The sequence below is a fragment of the Embiotoca jacksoni genome, unplaced genomic scaffold (genome assembly GCF_022577435.1).
Source record: "Embiotoca jacksoni isolate LCO1_2020_lvr unplaced genomic scaffold, fEmbJac1.0.p SCAF_7, whole genome shotgun sequence".
NCBI classification, from domain to species: Eukaryota; Metazoa; Chordata; class Actinopteri; family Embiotocidae; genus Embiotoca; species Embiotoca jacksoni.
Genome location: NW_027185425.1, coordinates 7,161,587 through 7,169,410, shown reverse-complemented (window position 1 = coordinate 7,169,410; position 7,824 = coordinate 7,161,587). Strand labels below are relative to the sequence as shown.

The 7,824-nt window shown below is 43.3% G+C and overlaps 1 protein-coding gene across 1 annotated transcript in view; it reads left to right on the top strand.

Moving 5' to 3' along the window:
• Positions 1–738, top strand: part of mrpl3 (mitochondrial ribosomal protein L3) — a 9,265-nt gene extending 8,527 nt beyond the window's left edge. Inside the window, exon 10 of the mRNA XM_069176793.1 lies at positions 1–738. This exon is cut by the window's left edge and continues 443 nt beyond it. The gene's annotated coding sequence lies outside the window, so the exon portion shown is untranslated.
• Positions 739–7,824: the final 7,086 nt, after the last annotated feature.

Here is a 7,824-nt window from a genome sequence, read left to right as displayed (position 1 = left end):
GGAGAGGCAGACATGGTTGGGGGAAAAGTGCCAATATCTATGCAGGATGCAGGATGGGCAAGAAGAAAGAGGAAGAGGAGGGTGAGCGGCGTACAATGAGTGAAAAAGTGAGAAGAACCCAGGCAGAAGAGGGAAGAGATCGGTATCTTGGTAGAGGTGGAGTAATGAATTTGGTATAAGGCATGGAAGCAAATACAAAGGACTAGAGGAAGGAAGGGGTGAGATGAGCTGGTGAAGGCGAGGGGGGCACAGGGAGAGGCAGGGATGAAGGCTGACAAAGGTTGACATTTGTGCATAAGAGGATAAATGACATTAATGTTGCAGGAGGAACCGCTGGGTGCTTAAGTCTGTGTTTGTGTGGGTTTAGGTTCAGTATTTAAATGAGAAAGAATCAGTGAGTGAGTGAGTGAGTGAGTGAGTGAGCCAGCCAGCCAACCTGTCTGTCTGTCTGCCTGCCTGTCTGCCTGTTGAGTGTTAATGTATCCACAGAGGCCTGCATGTGAATTAGTCCCTGTGCTGGTCTCGGCTCTGTATCTGCTCTGTAATAGACAAAAACCTGGCTTTTGTTTGGACCGCTGACAAGCGGCAGTGATGCCTCACAGGATCCCCAGCACCGATGCCATTTCCCTAATTGAAACGCCACACAGTAACTTCTGCAACGTGTAACAGCCCAGTAGTTGTCTACCATTTACATTAAAAGGTGCAAAGTGATGATGCAGTTTGTGGCAAACTGCGTGCTCCTCTGTATAACATGCCACAGCTCATAGGTCTATAAGGCAGCAGCAGGTTCTCTGAAATGGTAATGATATCGTTTGAAAGTCTTGCTCTGTGCAGCGCGCACATCGTCAGGCTCTTGCGGGGGTGGACGCCAGGAGCGTGGAGCGGAGCGGAGAAGGGAGGCTGGGGGGGGGTCGCTGCCCGCTAAAGCAACAGAGCAGAAAGAGAAGACGATGGACTACTTCCTGGCTTGTGCAGCTGCGGTATCCTCTGACTTCCACAACACCAACTGTAGTCCACCTGAGGACAAGGTGCGTTCGACTCTTAACTTACCGTCTGCCTGAGACCGGACTGTTTTCAACACGGTAATCCCGCCAATGAACAATTATCTCCTGGACTTTTGTTTACCCCCGATACAGTGCTTTCTAACACTTAACATCAGGTTGAGACGGCCAAGAAATTCCACCAAATTTAGATTAACCTGCATGAATCCAATGTTTATTTGTGTCACAGGAAACCTTTTTCTTCCAAAGTTGCTTTGGTGTCCTTTCCATGAAGACAGAACGTTGTGCCATACTTCAGCAGTTTTTGTCATTTCACACAAGGTGTTTTGATGTATTCTTTGTTTGCCCTTCTCACTGGTTTGAAGTGAACGGACTCAGTTATGGAGTTGGTTGCTTATAGTGCCAAATCACTGTCAAATCAGCAGATAGTAATAGTTATATAAATATCTCAACGTATTTTTTTATACTGTTACGACCTCATCACTAAATGTTTAATGGGGACATCTTTTAAATCAAGTTTTTAGGGACTTTAAGTCACAGAAATTGGGACTTGTGAAATGACTTTGACGTGACTTTTTGAGACTCACTCCACAAGATGTGACTTGTCATGTGAGTAAGAAGCTAAAACATCTTGTCAGGTGGTAAAAGCTGGTATATTTGGGAAAATTCCTTAACTATCTAAAAAAAAAAAAAAAAAAAAAAAAAAAGTCCCCTTGCGGGATTAATAAAGTATCTATCTATCTATCTATCTATCTATCTATCTATCTATCTATCTATCTATCTATCTATCTATCTATCTATCTATCTATCTATCTATCTATCTATCTATCTATCTATCTATCTATCTATCTAACTATCTAACTATCTAACAATTAAAATAGACCATGCAATGCATTTATTGTATAGCCACATATATCTTGAATATTTTAAATATTTCAAAAAGACTTGGTCTTATCCCGGGATGCAGTTAGAAAGTATTTCCTTGATTAACTGATCAATCACTGAAATGGAAAAATAGCTTTGAATGAAAAAGGGCAAATAGTCTTCTATTTTAATGTTAATAGTATTCGGAGACCTGAAAGACTTTAAACTGACCTGCAATTTCCTTATGAGGACTTTTGTTGAGGTGGATGCAGTGTTTCGCACTGTCGTCACACAGCAAGAAGGTTCGAACCTCGGTTGGGGCGGGTGCCTTTTCCTGAGGAGTTTGAATGTTCTCCCTGTGCCTGCGTGGGTTCTCTCAGGGTACTCCAGCTTCCTCCCAACATCCAAAAGTTGGAGAACCAGAGCGTGCATGTCTGTTTCTGTCTGTCTCTTATGTGTTGGCCCTGTGATGCACTGGCGACCTGTCCGGGGTGTACCCCTCCTTCTCCCAAAGTTAGCTGGGATAGGCTCCAGCTCCCAGTGATCCTGTTCAGGACAAAGCATGTTAGATAATGGATCGAGGGACTTTTGTTGACTTGATGCCACGCTTGCTTCGCTACGATTTAAGTGGCAACATGGACTAGCCCCCAACAGATTTGAAAATAGCTGATGAGTTGTTGAGCAGTGGAAACTGCTAATGTTTTTAAGACCTCGTGCCAGAGCAAGTCTCAGTGGAGCCGTCCACTGAAGTCAGCACTCGGGGAAAAAACACAAGTTTGCAAATGTAGATGAGTGCTCCCACCAACACCACCCGCCAGCTTTCTCGCCTGTCCGCCTTAAGTCTGATCCGTAAATGCACTCGCGTTGGCCAATTAAAGAGCTGGCCAAGTTTAGGCTGAACCTAAACATTTTGGGAGGGAATTACTCAAATGTGTGACAGAAGGTCGGCCTGCAATTTTGACCCCCGTCTTGACATGATGGATCTACCGCTGTACTTCTGCTGGCTCAACACACGAGAGATGCGATCTGCATTAGTTAGGAGGACAGCCTCTCTCCCATACACACCTACTGTGACCGTCTCTGTTTCTCTCTCTCTCTCTCACACACACACACACACACACACACACACACCTACATTCTGTTAATGCCCCCTTGGCGGGCGAAGATTCTCCATCCAAAGCTGGTCAGCACTTCTGTTGCCACTCTCTTGGCGACTTTACTCACAAATGCGCTGAAATGACCTGCATTCTCAGCACACGGAGCTCAGTGTGTGTGTGTGGTGGTGTGTGCCTTGCAATATGAATAATTGATTGTGTTATTTGAGGGACGGCCGGCTCTTGAACACATTAACTGCCTCAGTCAGGCAGCCGGTTGTAGGTCCACAGTGACAGGGGTGAAGAGTCACTAACCAAAAGAGATAGAGGGTAATGAGTGAATGTTAATGCAATTTCACACTGACTCGTATCAGTAGGCGATCATATAACAAAGAGTTTATATAAGCTCTCAAGTCAATTAATCAGAACAATAAAATAAATGAATTTTCAATAGAAACTGAATTTTATTTTTTATCATTCAGACTCCTTCCGACTATTTGACTCCAGAGTCTTTTGTGAATATGTTTAGCATCATTGTTCTGAGAGAAAAAGCTGCATCATTGGCTCAAATCCTCCTATTATGCACATACATTTATTAAAGCTATGACTGTGTCAGGAAGAATGTGTGACCTCTAAATATAAACATATTTATATATATATGTTGTTTACAACAATCTAAACCAATAAGAAACCAGAACTAAATAGGGAAAGAGAAAAATCCTCCTAGCCATTTCACATGCGCAACTGTCATCACACATCCCTCTAAGCCGCTCTGCCGGTGGTCCTGCTGTGGTGAGCCCTTCCTATGTGCACACCTGCGTCTCATGTGTGTGTGTGTGTGTGTGTGTGTGTGTGTGTCTGTGTGTGTGTGTGTGTGTGTGTGTTTGTTGCCTCCCACCCGTGTTGATAAATTTGGGTTCCTTCCTTCCAGCACCACTGGGTGAGAGCGGGGTGCAGCCTTTGGGGCCCCACCTTCGTCTTCACAGGTGGTCCTATCCTGCCCTCAGAAATGTTTTGTGTGTGTTTGTGAGAGAGAGAGAGAGAGAGAGAGAGTGTGTGTGTGTGTGTGTGTGTGTGTGTGTGTGTGTGTGTGTGTGTGTGTGAGTGAGTGAGTGAGTGAGTGAGTGACTGCTACAATGACCTTACCACGTATGTGGTGTCAAAAGATTGAGCCAACTCACGCCGAACGCCTCACTGGCACATGCCAACAATCTACATGGTCTCACAATGGAGACAAATGCATTACACACCTGGGGTGTGTGTGTGTGTGTGTGTGTGTGTGTGTGTGTGTGTGTGTGTGTGTGTGTGTGTGTGTGTGTGTGTCTGTGTCTGTGTGTCTGTGTCCCACTGGCTCTCTATTTTACATGATTTATAGTGCGCATGCAGGTATGTACACCTAATTTAGTACACACGAACTCCACACCTGGTGTAATGTCATTGGTGCCACGCAGCAAATGCCTTCATACTAACTTAAAATTTAGGAGTTAGCTATATCAAGAAAACTCATTGTGTTTTCACCACTATTCTACCAGTTTGTAGGCTATACCATGGTTTGCTTCAGTGTAGCGCACTGCCACAGTGCATATACAACCATGTAGTGGTCCAACACTCTGGAGATAATAACAATGAGTTCCATCAAATAGCCTATCATATTGTCGGGTACACTCTCATCCTCTGCTCGAGATGCCCAATACAATTAAACTGAGGTGTTTATATTGTTGGACCCTGTAATTTCTCATTGTCCAGGATTGGTTGTTGGTTTATTTAAAATATCCTAAAAAAAAATTATCTGCACTGTCGGCCTATATTTCCCCATCGTTGATATCGTCGTCATGAAAACGTGGCAGCTTGAAATCCCCACCAAAATTAGCCTATATGATAGGCTATTGTTTGATATTTATATCATTTTAGGCTATATAACATAATATAACCAGGCTATTATAGATATTGTTGGACCTCTACTTTCACAATTCTACCAGAGCAAACAAAACAGTCAAATGTCACATGGTTGAATATTGGTGAAAACAAAATTAATTTTCTCAATATAGCTTGCCATAAATTCTAAGCCAGACATGCAGGCTTGTAGAGGTTTACAGCAGCGCACCAATTATGATATGCACTCCCAACAAGGAGCCTCAGGGCATATGTAAATTATCACATGCAAATTAGCTATCTATCAAACTGTAGTGTGGGTGTTGCTGGGCAAAGTACACATCGGCTATAAACGTATAGTCGTACTCGAGTTCATTGACTCAATGGATTGACACCTCATAAGAGCAACCTTTCTCCCTACCTTTCATTGTTTCTTCTGCCTCTCACTTTTCTCCCTCAATTAAAGCCCACCTAACATCTGCGACGTCTCCATGGTAACAAGGACCACTGAAGGATTGAGAAAGTTGGTATGTGATTAGGGAGCAAGCAGAAGAGAAAGTTGGGGAACCAAAGTAGACCAAGACTTTTAATAGATGAGTTCGCTTCAGGCCTTTAACTCACAGTACTCAGATATACCAGAGTGGTTCATTACCACATTAAATGTTAAAAGTGTTTGCGATCGTCCTTTAACTTCCACAGCGTCGGAATGAAAAAAAAAATCCTGCACTATATTTTGGGTGGTTTAAATGAGCCATGTTGTAACTGGGAGGTAAATGTCAGCGGTTTTCAGCCGGAAAGCTTCGCCACAAGAATGTGACCACAGGATATCGAGTAAATCATTATGGAAGCCAAGGGAGAGGGGCTGAAGGAGGGGAGGGTGGAGTAGAGGTGGATGGTACCGCAGGTGAAAGAGCAAAAGGACAACAGCAAAAAGAGGAGAAGTGGGAGAAAATGAGAATGAAGAAAACCAGAGGAAGAGGACACGGGGAAAAAAGTCAAGAGCTGATTTTTGGAGAAATTAATTTGGCTTCCTGACTTTGACACTTGGGGAGCAGGTTAATCTGTGACATTAACTGCGTGCGTGTGTGTGTGTGTGTGTGTGTGTGTGTGTGTGTGTGTTTGCGTGTGTGTGTGTGTGTGTGTGTTTGCATGTGTGCGTGTGAGTGTGAGAGTGTGTAGGAACTTGTCATTCAGTGGAACTCATCTACAGTATTGGTCACATGAATGTCCCACCCCACTTTGTACAAACACGGTGTTTTGTGTTCAGATGATTTTATTGGAGGCATGTGCTGCTCAGACTTCTGTCATAACCCTATCATAATGGAAGTGAAGAGGATTTTGTCTGTGTTGCTTAAAGCATTAACGAAACAAACAAAAAGAAAGCCCCCATGAGAGATGGAAAGGATAGTTTAAAAGGGAATATATGTGTTTTTGTGATTTGGATGAGATAGCCCTTTATGTTGTGGTTTCTCAGAAAGTCTTGAGGACACCCACGAATGCACACAAAGTGATGACATTTCTCAGCCTTGAATAGAAAGGCATTTAGCCGGACTCAGAGACGAGCGGATACAAAAGCAACAACACAAAGAGACGGGGAGAAAGACTGGGAGTGGGGGGTCTCACAATATTGTGGAGGCTTAAATACAGTTTTAAAAGAGCATCATTTTAAAACGTGAAAAGCCATGTGTATAAAAATAGTTACTGCCTCTATTTTGGATCAACACTCAGCTTGATATGATGTTATTACAGTTTCTAGATTATCTCTGTAGACAAGGCAGACAAAAACATTTTTTTAACTCTCCTCCTTCTCATAATTGTCTTCATTTTTTGGGGGGTTGGTTGTTGTTGCTGTTAGTGCAGGTAAACAAACGGGTCAAAGTTTTTTTTCAAAACTAATCTGAAATCAGTTTGGGTTTTGTGTAGAAAAACAGTCAATTCACTGTGTATTCCACTAATTATAAAAGCCTTCATCTGCAATGAAGGCATCTCAGGAGACACGTGTGTGTGTGTGTGTGTGTGTGTGTGTGTGTGTGTGTGTGTGTGTGTGTGTGTGTGTGTGTGTGTGTGTGTGTGTGTGTGTGTTACAGATAGGCAGAGAATAGAGACGGAGAATTACATCTGTTTTAGGTCAGCAAAAATACTTTATAGCCTTAAAGAGGCAGTAATGAAGCTGCCAAAAGGCAACACACTCAAAGTGGTCCACAGACACACAGAGACACACACAGAGACACACGCAAACACACACACAATATGCAGACATATCATCTGATCTACCCTGCACAGCTTTAACAGCAGAACACAAAGAATCCATCCTGCACACACACACACACACACACACACACACACACACACACACACACACACACACACACACACACACACACACACACACGCACACACATGTGCACTATCCCAGCTCTCATCTTTCTTGCAAAGCTTTAAATATGTCTAAGATCATCAGAGATCACCCAGATATCTACGTGATAACAAAATCAATTATCACAGCATCATGTTGAATCAGCAGAGATTCCCTCAGTCCACACAGAGTGAATGCTAATGAAGATGCAGATCAGTGGTTTCAAAGTGCTGGCTGGTCTTATCTGTGTCGACAGATGCGGTGCAGGCCGGACTGTGAGGCAACGCTGCCTCTCAGTGGTTCACGCAAGAGCTGCAAACACACATACCAACACACAAACGCAAAGAAGTGGGGCAGGCTGGAGGGGAGGTTGTGCAGGGAAGCATCTCAAAGGAGTTAAATGGGATATTTCCCTAAAGAACGAGTCAAAGCTTATATTCTTGCATACAGAATGCTGATTAGGTTTTTCTGAGGAGAAGAAGTATGTGGAGGAGAAAACATCTGGAACAAAATTTTCACCTTAGTTTGGTTTAAAAAGGACTGGTGTGCATTTTATGAACAGTCACTCTGTGAGACACACAGACTTGAGAAACTATTTTAAAGGTGTCTTCAGGTAGACTATAATATGGACTGTGAC